This window comes from Protopterus annectens, chromosome 3.part1, assembly GCF_019279795.1.
Source record: "Protopterus annectens isolate FY-2018-M chromosome 3.part1, PAN1.0, whole genome shotgun sequence".
In the NCBI taxonomy this organism is placed as follows: Eukaryota; Metazoa; Chordata; order Ceratodontiformes; family Protopteridae; genus Protopterus; species Protopterus annectens.
In genome coordinates this window covers 1,445,159,046-1,445,175,154 of record NC_056732.1, presented here as the reverse complement: position 1 = coordinate 1,445,175,154, position 16,109 = coordinate 1,445,159,046, and the positions used below count along the sequence as shown (strand labels likewise).

Below are 16,109 nucleotides of genomic sequence, written 5' to 3'. Positions count from 1 at the left end.
TCTTCATACTGGCTGCCTACATAAACTGTCATCCCTGTCATATTAAACAGTAAAATGGGCAACTTTAAATGTTTAAATTAAAACCAAAATCCTGTATTTCTGGAAGCATACCAGATGTAACTTGTACACCTTCTGGATCATGCATTCTCATACCTAACAAACTGATGAGGTCATCTTGGGGAGTGGATTTACTAGGAACCAGATCCAGGATACAAGATAACCAAAATACGGTAATAAATAAAAATAAATAAATAAATAAAAAAGCAAAAATCACTAAATGTGTACTCTGAAAGAATTAATATTTAATGAATAACTACAGAATGTTTTGTTGTACTGCTACGTTATGTTATGGCACCAGTTAAAGAAACATATTCATAAAAACAAACACCCAAAGACATACCACGTTTCGTCTAACAGTAAACTACACATAATTCTAAAAACAGAAAAAGGCGTGTCCTTCAGTAAACACAGTTATCCATGTTAAATTCAAACAATACAGTGTATAATACACCAATGGTACAGCAGGGTGGAAGTGGCTTCTGCTCACTCACAGCAGGAAGGGTGAGAGCTTAACATAATGGTGCAAAGTTACAAGTTTTATTTTTTCTTGTATTTTACAAAACAAAACAAGATAGGAGCAGTAGGAGCCCTTGCCGGTCCATCTGGCACTCACAAAAACTCTTCTCCATTCTGGGTGGCCTATTTATGTGAGCAGCAAATTACAAATTATTACAAATGTATAATTTATTGGTTTCCTTCTCTGGATTTAACTACTCTCCCTACACAACTCTTGTACTGTGATTTACTGTCACATTAAATGTCACAGCAGTCTCTCTCTGAGCTGTCATCTTCTCTGCTAAGTGAACACTGACTTGTAGGTTCATAAGAGATTACCAGGCTAACTACTTTAGGGCTCTTACTAACCCAGCCAATATAACCCAGTTTTATCCAATATATAGCCCCTAGGGGGCAACAGGATGGCATGTATTTGTGCCTGTGCATTGAGTATCTTACAGCTTGCCCCTGTCCATAAGGGATATAGGCACTACCCCAGGTGTGAATCTGCAATTCCGCATCCAGTGATCTAAAATGCATTTGAAGAGGGCCAGGGAATGGCTCTGCTTAATCTGAATAGGAAGCCTGTTCTAAAGAAGGGGCAATATCTGAGGCACATATCTGTCTGATGATTTAGATTGGCTAGAGATAACGTGAAAGGAGTTAGTGAGTTAGTGAGTCATCAGAAGGGGCAAAGAGTCTTGATCTGGCAAGAATGAGAATGAGAATTTTTAGTTTAGTTTTTTGGAAGAAAGTAGGTCCTGGTGACAATATGTTTTTTGTCACCAGATATCAATTTTTTCAGATGCAATAAGGAGGCAGTGATGAGATTTTGGCCCATCATCAGTGAAGATGACAGAATAGGAAAACTTTTCCCATCTATTTTTATTTTTCTTAGATATTTCTAACTTAAAGGAAATATTGAATTTGATTTGTAGTCGGGTCAAAGTTTGGATGGCACTAAAATTAATGATGTCTATATACAGGGCTAGAGAACTACTGACTGCAATCCACAGGGGTAGTATACATCATATGATGTATGTGTGTGAAGAAAAAATGGTATGTAGGACACACAACAAGAAAGGTGAAGCTTAGGATTCTTGAACATCTTGGTGATATTGGAAAGTAGGGGAAACATTTTTACATTAGAACATAGGGGGATTCAGAGGATTTGTATTTTTTTGTGTGTTGGGCAGGCCCAATGTATTTGGAAATGAGGCTGTATTTTCGTGAAAAATTGTTACAAATGGAATCTTATTCATAAATGTGATGAATCATCAGCATTATTTATATAAAAGTATTTATTTATGAATGTAAATATATTCATATAAAATATGTTTATATATATTCAATGAAGTCAGAAACAATGTAAATGAGTGAAGTTAAAAAATGTCTTCACAAAGTTTTTTCAGATGCCAGTTACTTGGTTGTGTTTAATAATGAAGGGAATTTAATTATGGAAAAAGGGATGGTGCACTAGCACATATCTGTCTCCTCAGCATGTTTTGTTTTGAGATGCTAAGTTTAGATCCCTAGATCGGATGAGTCTCATGCGTTAAGTGGTATAGACTATTTGTAGGCTTCTGAGCCCCCAAGCCCTTCTGTGTTGGAGGGAAGCCTTCTAGCTTAGTTTTTTTTTCTTATAACTAGCCAGTTTTCTAGTTTCAGCACTCAAATCTGTTTCTTTGATCTCAGCACTTGTTCAGAAAAAAAAAAAAAAAAAAATGTCATCTGCTTTTACTGTACTTGTGTTTCTACCTACTTTTTTACTTTTGCATCATCTTAAAAGTACTCAATTGTATTTATTACTGCTTGGTGTAACTCATTCTAAGCCTTTTGGTTTAAACACTTGGGCTTCGGACCAGTTGTTTTGCACTGAGAGGGTTTGTGGTCTGCACTGTAGTGGCAGAACAGGTAGCTTACATCCTTCTAGGTTGGGAACTGCTGATTGAGGGCTCAGTGTCTGTTATTCTAAAAGTGTATTAATTCTGGTTTAAGCACTTGGGCTTTCAGGCCAGTTATTTTACATTAAGAGGGTTCGTGGTCTGCACTCTTGTGGGAAGAGAGGCTGGACTCTGCCCTTCTGAGCTGGGAATTTCTGGTTGAAGGCTCATAGTGCATGCATATCTGAACTGCTTCTTACTGAAGTTGGTGTGCCTTGTTTGCTGTGGCATAGACTGGATTCGGGCCTGCTGGATCTAGCTTTGTGTGTGTAACTTGAGCACTAATCCAGGCATTCTCTAAAGTATTCAATTGTATTTATTACTGCTTGGTAGTAACTTGATTAAAGTGTAGCTATCATTCTAAGTCTTTTGGATTAAGCACTTGGGCTTCAGACCGGTTGTTTTACATTAGGAAGGTTTGTGGCATGCACTGTGGTGGCAGGACAGGTAGCTTTCATCCTTCTAAGTTGGGAACTGCTGATTGAGAGCCCAGTGTCTGTTATTCTTAAAGTGTATTAGTTCTGGTTTAAGCACTTGGGCTTCAGGCCAGTTATTTTACATTAAGAAGGTTTGTGGTCTGCACTCTTGTGGGAGAAGAGGCTTGACTCTGCCCTTCTGAGCTGGGAATTTCTGGTTAAAGGTTTATAGTGCCTGAATATTTGAACTGTATCTTACTGAAATTGGTACACCTTGTTTGCTGTAGCATAGACTAGATCCAGGCCTGCTGAATCTAGCTTTGTTTATATGCTTGTTGTTTGTTTGCTTGTTATTTCCCTGGAACGCTAATTCCACCTAACGCGGCTTCTCAGCTTCTGTGGATCACTAGTGATATCTGCATTGCTTACTGTACTTATTTCCTTGTTTCACTTGAAAGAAAGTTACTGTTTGTCGTTTTTGCATTTAAGTTACCTGTAACACATTGCACTTAAGTTACCTGACACTTGCTCACTAAAGCAATTATATAAGTCAGCACTAAAAATTAAAAGCACTACACCCTCACTCCCCACTGGCCCTGGTTTTCAATTATTAAGGAATTCCCAATATTATTCTAGCATGTCCAAAGGTCAGTTGTCAATCTCCTCTCCGGTCCAGCTGGTGAATCTGGGAATCTTGAGGCAATGTTACAACTGCCTCATGTGCACAGACAACCCTCTCCTCCTCCCAACAAATTCCAACACATGTGAGAGATGCAACCATATAGCCAAACTGGAGGCTAAGCTCTCTCAACTCAGTACTGGCATAACCAGTCAGGAGGAGAAGGAAACCACACTCACTACAATTCCAGTCTCCCATAGACCTACCACGACAGCAAACCAAACACATAATCACACAAAAACATACTCGGAGGCTCTAAATAAAGATCTGCTGAAGCAGCAGAGACCTCCAAAGCAGACACCCAAGCAGCCGCTACCCCAAAACAAAACACGTGCAACACATATCTCACAAAGCCAGTGTGCCAAACAGTCACAGCCCTTAAGACTAAACAACACACCTGATACACTTGTAATAGGTGACTCTATCGTCAGGCACACTGACATCCCGCTCACCAGGCTGAACAAGGAGAGGGTCACGGTGAGCAGCCTGTCGGGCGCTAGGATCCGCCACATAACACAAGCACTCAGGTCACTCCAAGGCAAGTACAAATATGACTCAGTCATTGTCCATGCTGGTGTGAATGACCTGAGACGTACCTCCCTGGACTACATGAAAAGAGACATAAAGGAGCTCTCTGAGCATGTAGCCCATGCTGGTATGACCCTGACCTTGAGTAGCATCTTACCCTCACCAAGAATGATGCCACAATATGAAGACAAGATGATCAATTTCAACAATTGGCTAAAGTACTGGTGTCATTCAAAGGGGATCCAATGCTTGTCAGCTTGGGATGATATCCTCGACAAGCCACGATGCTTCGCTAGGGACGGCTTGCACCTGTCACCCCTGGGCTTTCGGATATTGGCAAAGGCTCTTGCTACCCCCATAGTGCCTTTTTTAGGCAAGGCTCAAAAGACAAACCCACCTCCATAGGTATCACAAGGGATAAGAAACTAAGAGTAATGCTACTCAATGCCAGAAGTCTAAACCTCAAGATGCACGCATTTGAAACTCTCCTTAGCATGGAGAACATCGATATCTGTGCAGTAACAGAAACCTGGTTCAGGTCTCGAGAGCACCCCAGCACTACCAGGTTATACCTCATACGATGCTTTTCAGCCCCAAAACTTGGACTGAACCACAAAAGGAGGGGAGTATCGATATTCATCAAAGATACCCACACCTCCAGGTTGGTGGCAAAGCACGAAGCATCAGAGATTATCCATGTGCAACTAACAGTGGGTAAAACTGCCTTCCAGTTTATAGCCTGCTACAGACCACCCTCCCAAACCCAGGAACCCCACCCGGCCTTCCTGAGAACACTGGAAAATATGAAGGTCTCTCCAAACACCATTATATTGGGTGACTTCAACTACCCAAACATAGACTGGGAGCATTACTCTAGCTCCAACACCTAGCCCAAAGGTTCCTAGAATTTATAAACTCAAATGCTATGGAACAACTTGTTACCACTCCCACAAGAGGGGAAAACATACTGGACCTGATCATCACCAACATGGGGACTCTATGCTCCAGACCAGAAGTGTATCCCTCACTGGTAAGATCAGACCATAAACTAATCTCACTGGATATTCACATCCCGACCCCACCCCCTGCCCAGAAAACCACAGTGAAAAACTTCTCTAAAGCAAATTTCACACTCCTCAAAACTGAGGTGGAATCCTTCAAAGCCCCTGGGCCTGTGGAAAATACGGCCCAGACCGCTGAATCCTTCATAAATGCATTCTATGAACACCTTCAGGAATGCATGGATCATGCGATCCCAAATAAAACCAAGACCCAATCCTCCAAAGGCAGTCGACCTGTCTGGTGGACCCCAGCCATAAACAAACTATACAATAGAAGGAGGAAGCTACTAAATGATAGAGCAAAATCCCAAAAAGGGAAGGCATCACTGATCAGTATTAGCAAAAGCTACGGGCACACATAAAATTGTCTAAGGCCAGCTTCGAGAGAAAAATTGCACAGGACACTAAGGATAATCACAAGGCTTTCTTTAGTTATGTTGGGAACCTGGGTGGTAATTCCCAGATATGCTCAGAATTAGTCCAAAATGACAAAAATACACCGAACCCACAGACATTGCCAACATCCTAGCTGACAGGTTCAGCGCAAACTTCTCCCCCCTCCCCACCAAAAGGGCAAATATCTATCCCAGCAGAGTGCTGCCCCCCTGACATCTCAGATGCTCAGGTAAGAGCCGCCTCTCCAAAGTAAAAAACACAGCATCAATGGGACCAGATGGTGTCCCGGGCTGCGTCCTACATAAACTCCAAGAAGAGCTAAACCCAAACATAAAACTACTGTTCAATCTCAGCCTTACTACAGGATATGTGCCCAAAGAGTGGCGTACAGCAACAGTGGTCCCTCTCCATAAAGGTGGTGCCTCAACGGATCATGGAAACTATCGCCCCATAAGCCTGACTAGCTTGGTCTGCAAAGCTATGGAAAGGATCATCATGGACCTCATAAATAAAGATATTGGGGACCTACAAACACTGGATCCTACCCAGTTCGGCTTTGTTAAGGGCAGATCCTGCCTCTTAAACCTGGTTGATTTCTTTGAAACAGTCACCAAGGCCATTGACGAGGGAAGGTGGTCCACACAGCCTACCTGGACCTCACAAAAGCCTTCGATACAATACCCCACTCGGGCATTATAGATAAGCTCACCAGCTTAAATATAAACCCCTATGTCACTAGATGGATTGCAAACTGGCTCAAGGACAGAACCCACATGGTTAGAATTGCTGGAGCCATATCAGACTCCAAACCAGTTACAAGTGGTGTCCCACAAGGCTCAGTCCTGGGACCTCTCTTGTTCGGTATATATTTCTCGGAGGTACAGGCCAACATGGAAGGACTGTGGCTGACCAAGTTCGCAGATGACTGCAAACTGGGTGCCATAATCGACTCTCCAGCCGACACAAGCATCCTCCAAAAGGGCCTTATAGAAACAGACAACTGGTGCCAGAGCCATGGCCTCAAGCTAAATGCCAAAAGTGTATAATCATCCCTTTGGCAAAACAAAGTGCCCACAAATTACCACATAGGTGGTAATCCATTAAGTACAGAAGAAGTAATTAGGGACCTGGGGACCCAAGTTGATAGTAATCTCTCATTTGACAACCACGTGGCCAAAGTGGTTAGAAAAACATTTTATATAGCCCACCTAATCATGAAGGGATTCACATCTAGATCAGGAGAGGTCATTGTGCCTCTTTACTCATCCCTCATCAGGCCCATAATTGAGTACAATGCCCCTTTTGGGATGTACCTTACCAGACACCTGCAGCAACTGGAAAGACCCCAAAAGTACCTCACCAAGAGGATCAAAGGGCTCAAACAGATGCCATATGCTGCCCGGTTAAAGAAACTCCAGCTCTACTCAGTGGCATACCGCCTTTTCAGAGGCGATCTGTGCCTGACGTATAAACCACGGAATTAATGGACATGTGCACCTCAGAAAATCCAAAATCCCATCGCGACACGCACACTGAGAGAACTTGAACCTCACACTGGAAACAAAAATACATGCTGGAGGAGGGACCCAGAGGCTCCAGAGAGGCTCACTCTGGAAAATCCCAGTCAGTCCAGGGCAGGTTAGGCAGAGACTCTCTTCACTCTCTTCTTGAGGAGATGGGAGAGTGGATGGGTTTACTGGTAGGGGGTATCACTTCTTCTGTGTCACTAGAGAGAGAGGCAGTATACTTTCTCGAAAAAAAATATAGCAAAAAAAATAAAAATAAATGGGGAAAAAACACACATTCTGGCTAGGCTTATAAATGCCCTAGGGCAGATAGCCTAGTATGAACCTATGAACCTATATGACTTGCGGATGTGTAGCAACTCCATCAGGGCTGGACTTGTGAGTGCCTTGAAGGTTAGGCATAGGTTGTCCCTTAATAGCCGGTAGGAGACAGAGTAAAGGGATAAGGCTTTTAGTCTATCCGAAAAGTTCATGTTGTTTACACCCAGTATTTTATTTTCGAGGAAGCTCTGAAGTCACTCCATCTGTTGTAAATCCCTAGTCAAGTACTTGTCAAATGGCGCACTATACTCGACTATTGGTCTAATGAGGGATGAGTACAGCAGAACTATAATTTACTTTGATCTGGACCTTTACTTATAAGTAGTGCCACATAAAAGGATTTCCTCACCACTGTGGACAAAAGGAGGTCAAAGTTCAAGCAACCGTCTATCCCCGTACTTAGATCTCTCACTTCTGAGTCCATTCTAATAGGCATGCTATTGATATTGTAATTTAAAGAGGTGTTGGACTTCCCAAACGGTATGATAACCCACTTTTTTCCATTAAGTTTTAGGCCATGATTCTGGCATTAATCATTTGTCTGATCTACACCCCCCAGAAGAATATCTACATCACTGGGAGATTCTATGACTGCCCCCAGCTTGCAGTCATTGGAAAAAATTGTCATCCAGAGGCCTTCCACATTTGCCTTGACTTCAGAGAAGTATATTCTGAATGGAAGTGGTCCCAGTACTGAGCCCTGTGGCACAGCAATAGTAACTGACCACTTGCTGGATCTGAATTCACCCATTTCAACCAAGTGTCTTGTATGTCAGCCAACTGGCTATCCATCCGGTGACATAGGGTTTTATGCCCAGTTTTGTGAGTTTATTTATAATTCCCGAGTGGGGAATAGGTTCATAGGTAGGTACTAGGCTATTGGCCCTAGGGCCTATATAAGCCTAGCCAAACGATATCCTGGCTTTTGCCAACCAAGAAAATTATTTTCCTGTGCCCCTGTCAAGCAGAGCCACAGAAGTGATCCCCGGGGTGAATTTCCTATCTCCCATCCAATCATCAAGATTTTTCTTGAAGAGTGCTAATGAGGAGCTTTGTTTGATATAGATAGGTAGTTTGTTCCAGAGTATGGGAAGTCTCTGGGACAGGAATCTATCCCTCCAGCATGTTCTGTTTACTGTGGTGACAAGGTTTAGGCCCCCAGAGCTTGTAGCTCGGAGGGATTGGGATTTCTTTACATGGAGCATGTGCAACAGCTCTGGGTTTGACATAGCTTTGTATGTTAGGCAGAGATCGCCTCTGAGTAGGCGATATGCGACAGAGTAAAGCTGGAGTTTTTTGAAACGGTCTGCGTAGGGCATCTGTTTGAGGCCGGTAATCCTCTTTGTGAGGTATTTCTGTGGCCTTTTCAGTTGTTGTAGATGTCTTTTGAGGTACATACCAAAAGAGGCGTTGTACTCTATAATGGGTCTAATGAATGATGAGTAGCGGGGAACAATGACCTCTTTTTTTCTGGATGAAAAACATTTTGTGGTGAGGGGTGCCACATAGAAGGATTTCCTGACTACTGTGGCAATGTGATTATCAAAGGAGAGACTACTGTCCACCTGTGTCCCAAGGTCTCTTATCACACTTTTGGTGTTAAGTAGGCTACCACCTATGTGGTAGTTCATGGGTACAGAGTTTTTACCAAAAGGGATGACAATGCACTTTTTGGCATTGAGCTTGAGACCATGGCTTTGACACCAGGCATCTGCCTCAGTAAGGCCCTTTTGTAGGATGTCCACATCGTTAGGAGTCTTGATTATGGCTCCTAGTTTGCAGTCATCTGCTAACTTTGTTAGCCAAAAACCTTCTGTGTTAGCCTGTACTTGAAGTAGATACCAAACAGGAGAGGACCTAGAACTGAACCCTGTGGTACTCCACATGTCACTGGTCTGAAGTTGGATTTAGAGTCTGCTACTTTCACAGTGTGGGTTCTGTCAGTGAGCCAGTTGACAACCCATCTTGTGACATACGGATTTATAGCTAGTTTAGTGAGTTTGTCTATAATTCCAGAGTGGGGGATGGTGTTGAAAGCCTTGGTGAGATCTAGATAGGCTGTGTGAACCACCTTACCCTCACAACTACAGCTTTGGTGACCTCTTCAAAGACGTCTATCAGGTTTAGGAGACATGATCTGCCTTTTACAAACCCGAACTGGGTAGGGTCCAGAGCTTGGAGATTACCAATGTCACTATTTATAAGTTCCACGATGATGCGCTTCATAACCTTGCAGACCAGGCTCGTCAGGCTAATGGAGCGGTAGTTCCCGGGGTCCATGGTGGCTCCCCCTTTGTGGAGTGGGATAACCATTGCTGTGTGCCATTCAGTGGGCACAAAGCCTGAGGTGAGACTATGATTGAACATGGTACTTAGGTGGGGTGCCAGTTCGTTCTGTAGTTCATGTAGAACACAGCCTGGGATGTTATCAGGTCCCATGGATGTTGTGTTCTTGGCTTTGGCGAGTGTGTTTTTTACCTGCGCAGCCGTGATTACAGGTACTTTGCATTCTTCCGGTATAGAGATGGGCCCTTTAGGGGATGAGAAAGGGGTAACGTTAGCACTGAACCTATCTGCCAGGATGCTGGCAATATCAGTTGGTTCTGTATATTTAGTGCCATTGTGCTGTAACTCAGAGCAGATCTGAGTGTTGCCATTGAGATTCTTGACATAGATATAGAATGCTTTGTGGATGTCTTCAGAATCAGTGGTGATTTTGTTTTCGTAACTAGCTTTGGAGGATTTTATGAGGGATCTCAGCTTCTTACTGAGGCTGACCACGGAGTTCCTCCAATCATTGGATTTTACTCTTTTTTGCAACAGTTTCTTTCTTATGTTGTAGAGTTTGTTTATTGCAGGGGACCACCGGATTGGTTTCCTTTTTTTGGAGGACAGCATCTTGGTTCTGTTAGGGATTGCACGATCCATGCACTCATGTAAGTGCTTATAAAGTGCAAATGTATAGGATTCAGCAGTCGTATCTCTACTGTCCGTCATGGGCGTCGTGAAGTTTGCCACTTTTGTCTTAAGAGGCGTGAAGTTGGCTTTGGAGACATTTTTTACGGTGGTTTCCCTAATGGGGAGTGGGGGTGGGATGTGGATGTCTAGGGTGATTTGCTTGTGGTCGGATCTGACCAACGAGGAATTGACCTCTGGTGTGGAACACCAGTTGCTCATGTTGGTAATGACCAGGTCTAGGATACTGCTGCCCCTGGTGGGGGTGTGGATAATTTGATCCAAGGCATTGGAATTTATGAATTCCAGAAAACGTTGAGCACAAGAGTTGATACATGAGTAGTTTTCTCAGTTAATGGTGGGGTAGTTGAAATCGCCCATTATTAGGGTATCAGATTGTACCCTAATATTTTCCAATGTATCAAGAAATGAGGAGTGGGAATCCTGGGGCATGGTGGGGGATCTGTAGCATGCTACAATTTGCATTACGGTCTTGCCCAGAGTTAATTGCACTTGGATAGTCTCAGATGCATTATGCTGAGCAACTACCCTGGAGGTGTGCATATCCTTAATGAATATGGACATGCCTCTGCCTTTAATGCTTCGGTCCAGGTTAGGTGGCCGAAAGGCGTGGTATGAATTATAGCCTGGTAATATAGGGGTGCTCTCTGGAGCCTTGAACCAGGTCTCTGTCACTGCACAGATGTCGAGGTTCTCCAGTTTAAGGAGTGCCTCGAGTGAGTGCATTTTGAGATTTAGACTTCTAGCATTAAGTGGCATTACCCTCAGATTTTGCTTGCTTGTACCTGTTATGGTGGTGAATTTGTCATTTGAATCTTGCCTAAAAAAGGCACTATAGGGGTGGCAAGCGCCTTAGCCAGTATCTGGAATCCCAAGGGCGACAGGTGCAGGCCATCTCTGGAAAAGTATTGTGGTTTGTCGATCATGTCACCCAGGCAGACAGATACTGGATCCCCTTAGAATGACAGCAGAAGCTTAGCCAATTGTTGAAGTCAATCATTTTGCCCTTGTACTGTGGTATAATTCTGGGTGATGGCAGGATGCTACTCAGGGGTAGGGTCATACCTGCCTGGGCTACAAGATCCATGTCTCTTTTCATGTAGTCCAGGGAGGTACGTCTCAGGTCATTCACACCAGCATGGACAATGACAGAGTCATATTTGTACTTGCTGTGGAGTGACCTGACTGCATGCGTTATGTGGCGGATCCTGGTACCTGACAGGCAGCTGACAGTAACTTTCTCCTTGTTTAGCCTGGTGAGTGGAACATCACTGTGCCTGACTATAGAGTCACCTATGACTAGAGTGTTGGGCACGTTGTTATGCCTTATGGGCTGTGGTTGACTGGCACACTGAGTTTGTGGGCTATGTGTTATTTGGGTTGTGTAGGGGGGGTGGTGGTTGCTTGTGTTTCTGCTTCGGAGATCCCTGTTGCTTGGGTAGATTTTTTTTTGAGAGCCTCCACGAATGCAGGTGTGTGTTTTGTGTTTCTATGTGTGTGTTTTGGTGGTATAGGTTTTGAGGGACTATGTGATGATTGTGGTATGGTGTGGTGCAAGTGTTTACCTTCTCCTCTTGACTGTCTAGTCCAGTCTTGGCTTCCTGTTTGGTTGTATAAGTGCATCTCTCACAGGTTGTAGTGTTGGGTGGCAGGAGGAGAGGGTTGTCTGTGTACATGAGGCAATTGCTGCATTGTCCCAAGATGCCCAGATTCATCAGGTAGACAGGAGAAAACACCGGGAGCTGACCCTTAGACATGCCTGGATAAGTACTTATTTATTAAGTACTAAAAACTGTTTTCCTCTAGACATGTGAGGAACGTTGAGTGCTGTAGTAATTTGTAGCTTATTTAGTGCTTACAATGAGTTCTGAACAAGTGTTGAGCTCAAAGAAACAGATTTGAGTACTGAAACTAGAAAACTGGCTAGTTCTAAGAAACAAAATTAAGCTAGAAGTCTTCCCTCCAACACAGAAAGGCTTGGGGGCACAGAAGCTTACAAACAGTCCTGGATACAGCAAATATGTATCTGGACTAGACAACTTATAGGAAAGGCAGAAAACTAGCTTTGAAAAAAATTTTTTTTTTAAAGTGGAAAGGTGAAAGGAGGAGCAGAAGCTAACTGGGTTGGCCTTCTCAAATTGTTTCAAATGCCTTGGCCAGGTCGAGGTATGTGGTTTGTACTGTTTTACCCCCATCCATACCTTAGTGATTTTCTTAAAGAAATCCACCAGATTCAGTAGGCATGATCTGCCCTTGACAAAGGCGAATTGGGTCGGTTCCAGTGTTTAGAGATCTTCCACGTCATTATTTATCAGGTCCAGGATTACTCTTTCTCTGGCCTTACATATAAGACTAGTCAAACTTATGGGTCTTTAATATCCCAGGTCAGTACATGGTCCCCCTTTATGCAGAGGGATGACTGTTGCTGTCCTCCACTCAGTCGGGACAAAGCCAGTCTAGACGCTGTGGTTAAACATCCTAATGGGTCTGATGAGTCCCGATTTATGCTATTTAAGAGGCAACCTTGTATACTGTTAGGCCCCACTGAAGCCATGTTTTTAGCTTTAGAGAGTGCAGAGGAAACCTGTTCTTTGTTGATAAGTGGCAGTGGAATGGTGGAGTGTATTTTTTGAGGGAGAACTGGAGGCAATGGAGAGAAGAAATCTGAGCTGAATTTGTCAGCCAGCAGATTTGCTATGTCTTCTGGCTGAGTATAAGTGATGCCATCTACAACCAATTCCGAACACTGTTGGATGTTGACTTAAGATTGCGGACATAACTGAAAAACACTTTATGGTTATCCTTAGCTTTGGAGTATATTTTTACCATAAAAGTCTGCTTTCAGAGACTTGACTATTACCCTGATTCACTTGTTTAGACTAATGAGGGACTTGATTTCTGTTGTGCGCATTCCCTCTTACTTCTGGACAGGATTTTCTTTCTTTTGTTGTACAACCTATTCATACTAGGGGTCAACCAGAGTGGCTTGTATTTGCAGTTTGATCTGGGTTTATTTTGGTCTGGTACTGCCAATTTTAGGAAGTTGTTTATATGGCCATACAGGACTTTTGCATATGCCTCTGCATAGATTTCTGTGCTTTCTGGATTAGGGGGAGCTTGGAAACTAGTTATGCCATCCCCTTAATGGGGGTAATGTACCTTAGAGGTTCTTAAAGTTTTTGGGGTCAGGTGGGGGAATAGTTTTACCTTTATTTCAAGGGAAACCTCTTTGTGATCTGATCTTACAAGTGAGGACATAACACTAGGGAGGGTGTAGCACTTGTGAGCACCAGATCTGGGATATTTGTTCCCCTAGTGGGAGTGCAGACAGGCTGCTCCAGGGCATTTGGATTTACGTCCAGAAATCTTTGGGCCCACATGTTAGTGGTCATGTATGCCTCCTAATTAATGGAGGGGTAGTTAAAAGCACCCAGGAGTATGGTATTGGGCTGGACAGTGAGGGATTCTAGTAACTTCAGGTAAGATGTATGGGTTTTCCTGGTTTATTGTAGGGGATCTGTAGCTAGCAAGTATATGGTAATGGATTTTTTCCCATGGTTAGTTGGATATGGAGTAACCCAAACATGTCATATTGTTTGTGCTTTCTGTGACTTTGAACCATGTTTCAGTAACTGCACAGACAATCATTCTCCAGGGTAAGGACAGCTTCTAGGTAGTGCAGTTTCTTACTGAGGCTCCCAGCATTGAGCAATAACACCTTTAGCTTGTCCTGAGTTAGCTTTTGTTATGTTGGAAGGTTTGTCTGTTTGGCAATGCCTAAAGAAGGCACTATAGGAGTGGATAATGTTTTGGCTAGAGATGACAGGTGAAGACCATCCCTGGCAAAACAGTGTGGCCTATCGACCATGTCTTTCCAAGCTGACAGGTATTGGACCCCTTTGGAATGACACCAGCAGCTAAACCAATTGTTAAAGTTGATCATTTTCTGCTGGTACTGTGGCATCATCCTTGGAGATGGTAGAATGCTGCTCAATGCTAGACTCATACTTGCCTGTGACATACTCTGAGAGCTCAATAATGTCCCTCTTCATATAGTCCAAGCAGGTACATCTCAAGTCATTCATGTCCATATGGACTACGACTGAGTTATACTGGTACTTAAAGGCCAGTGACCTGAGTGCTTGTATAATATGGCAAATACTGGCCTCTGACAGGCAACTAACTGTAACCTTCCCCTTATCCACCCTGGTAAGAAGGACATCAGTGTGTCTCACAATGGAGTCTCCTATGATCAGAATATTGGGTAGTGGACTGTTTATGGACTTGTTAGTTTAGGCACAATGTGTGATGGAAATTGTCTTGTTTGTATACATTTGGAGTTTGAGGACTGTGCCTAAGAGGCAACTGAAGTTTGGGAAAGTTACATGTGAGCACCTCCGCATATGTGAGTCAACATATGTGGTCCTTTGTGGGAGCAGTGAGTGATATGTGTGAGTCGCTGACAACCTGCTTGTTGCTTTTTCCATCTGTATGCGAGAGTCTAGCCTGCAATGTCAATGTATAACTACATCTCTCACATACTATATTTGTCTGTTTGAGAATTAGGTGGTTGGTCAGTGTACACAAGACAATTTTACATTGCCTAAGAATACCCTGTCCACCAAGCTGGATGCAGAGATAGCAGGAAAGTGTCCATCCACGGATGCAGGTCCTAATGTGTACTTGAAAGGAATGGGAGAAGAGGGTGTTTATAACCAGATGAGGGAATTGCACTTGTGTGGTGGAATCTACAGCTAATTTAACCAGCAATGCTGTCCAGTGCCAAATCAGATGTTGCCTGAGCAGCAATAGTCCTGGGTGCTATAATAAGGTAACTAGCCCAATAAACGTTCACAGTATAATGAAAATAAGCAAATGTTTCCAGATGCACTGGCACAGCAAACAACTGTGCCGAATTTATACCAGCAGTGGAGATGCAGAAAACTGAAAAAGCCCTCTGGCCACTACAATGACTAAACTTAGACCCCTTTTGTGTACCTTCCAGGTCAGCTGGACCAGGTAAACACCTACTACCACTAGATGAATAGTCCCAGTCCTCCTGTGTAAAAGCACAGTAAAGCAGTTTTCATAGTGAAATGCTACCACAACCAAACTTAAAGATACAGATACAGTAGTGTACTTCAAGCAGCTTCTAAAAGTGTGTTTACCCAATGACAGTACTTTGCAGAAATTAACCAAAAGCCACTCAATCCTACAGAATTTATAAAGGCACTAAAAACAAGATGAGCTAATTAGTAAGCCCTGCAGCCAATAAAACTACATGCAGAACTCTCAAGTGGCTACCACTAAGTGCACACGATGGAAAATTCACTGACCTCTTGATATAAAAACATGGAAAAGTGCTTACTAACATGTAAAAAACGTTACTTTATGCAACAGCTGCCTAGATAATGAGTTCAGAGCAGGTAAAACAGACAATGGGAGACAAGATGCTCTTTTTTCAAAATAAGCACAAGGAAAACCAAATAAATAATTCAAGATATCAACAGCAGTGTAGAAAGGGATGACCTTATAATGCAGATCAATGAAGGGGAAGATGGATGGGAGAAATAACTACCAGGAATCACTAGCGGTGCTTTATGCAGGCTTGGAGTCTTATCAGAAAAGACAAAGATCCAGAAATTCACTGTATATTTAAGTATCACTCAAGAAACAATGTAACCAATGGGAAAAAGTGAAATGTGCAG

General features: G+C 43.1%; 1 protein-coding gene across 3 annotated transcripts in view; it reads right to left on the bottom strand.

The window, feature by feature from the left end:
• The window catches only part of CROT (carnitine O-octanoyltransferase), a 1,004,553-nt gene that overhangs the window by 835,329 nt on the left and 153,115 nt on the right, over positions 1 to 16,109 (bottom strand). The gene's annotated exons all lie outside the window — the stretch shown is intronic.